Below are 1282 nucleotides of genomic sequence, written 5' to 3'. Positions count from 1 at the left end.
AACTTTGTCAAAAAATTTCTAAGTGCCAACGGCTCTTGCGCCGTAAAGTGTCCGCTTTGCCTGGTTCCCTCGGTCGGCCACAAATAGCGAAAAATCAGCCTCTCCTTCTGGAGCTCGCGCCAACTTTGTCGAAAAATTTCTAAGTGCCAACGGCTCTTGCGCCGTAAAGTGTCCGCTTTGTCTGGTTCCCTCGGTCGGCCGCAAATAGCGAAAAATCAGCCTCTCGCCCGTCAGGTACCAGGCGTTGGGGTACCAGGGGTAAGTGCAGTACCAGCTTTGGTCTGTTGGTGCGCCAGAGTACGATGAGTTGGTCCCCCTAGTCACTGTACTCATTACCTTTACCCCCAAATCGCAAAATATAGTCAGAACGAGTGTGGGGAACACAAGTTTTGGCCCCGAGAACCAGGCGGCTGGTGTCTCTAGCGATGTGTTCCCCCCCAAAAAGTGTTCACATGCTCGGACAGCGAACCTAGGAGCTACCGCAAAGCACTCTGGAAGTGCAAGAGCGAAAAATTTTCTAAGTACAAAAACTCTCGAAAATTTTCAAAGTGTCACAGTGCTCGAAAATTTTCAAAGTGCTACATGCTTTCCATCCAAGGAAGGAATAGTGGAGGACCGGCCGCCTCCTTAAACACAAGCCGGCGGAACGACGGGGAGGACCGGCCGCCTCCTTAAACACAGGCCGGTGGAACGTTTGGCAGAATTCTTCTCGTGGAGGACCGGCCGCCTCCTTAAACACAAGCCGGCGGAACGACGGGGAGGACCGGCCGCCTCCTTAAACACAGGCCGGTGGAACGTTTGGCAGAATTCTTCTCGTGGAGGACCGGCCGCCTCCTTAAACACAGGCCGGTGGGAACGGTTGGCAGAATTGCGTGACGGCCGCCTGCTCCCGGCGTCCGCACGTGAACGAACACCCCCTCCCGGGGACGGCCGTCTGCTCCCGACCGCCGTCCTTCACCCCCTCACCTTCCGGACCCCCGTCTGCTCCCGGCGGGCCTCCGAGTACCCCCACCTTCTCCCGAACTGACCGACAGGCAATGAGACCCGCCTTGGTAGGGCCCCCACCGGCCCCGGCTCGCGCCGGCGTTGGGTGGACGGTTCCTCCCCACTTGCGGGTCGCTCTCCACGGAGGACCGGTCGCCTCACTAAACATAGGCCGGGCGAAAATCTGCGAATGTTATACATCCAAGGAGGGAGGACCGGCCGCCTCCTTAAACCACCGGCCGGGCGAAAATATGCGAATGTTATACATCCAAGGAGGGAGGACCGGTCGCCTCACTAA

This window comes from Syngnathus typhle, unplaced genomic scaffold (assembly GCF_033458585.1).
Source record: "Syngnathus typhle isolate RoL2023-S1 ecotype Sweden unplaced genomic scaffold, RoL_Styp_1.0 HiC_scaffold_222, whole genome shotgun sequence".
Classification (NCBI taxonomy): domain Eukaryota; kingdom Metazoa; phylum Chordata; class Actinopteri; order Syngnathiformes; family Syngnathidae; genus Syngnathus; species Syngnathus typhle.
The sequence above is the reverse complement of the archived record's forward strand: the minus strand, read 5'-3'. Positions refer to the sequence as shown.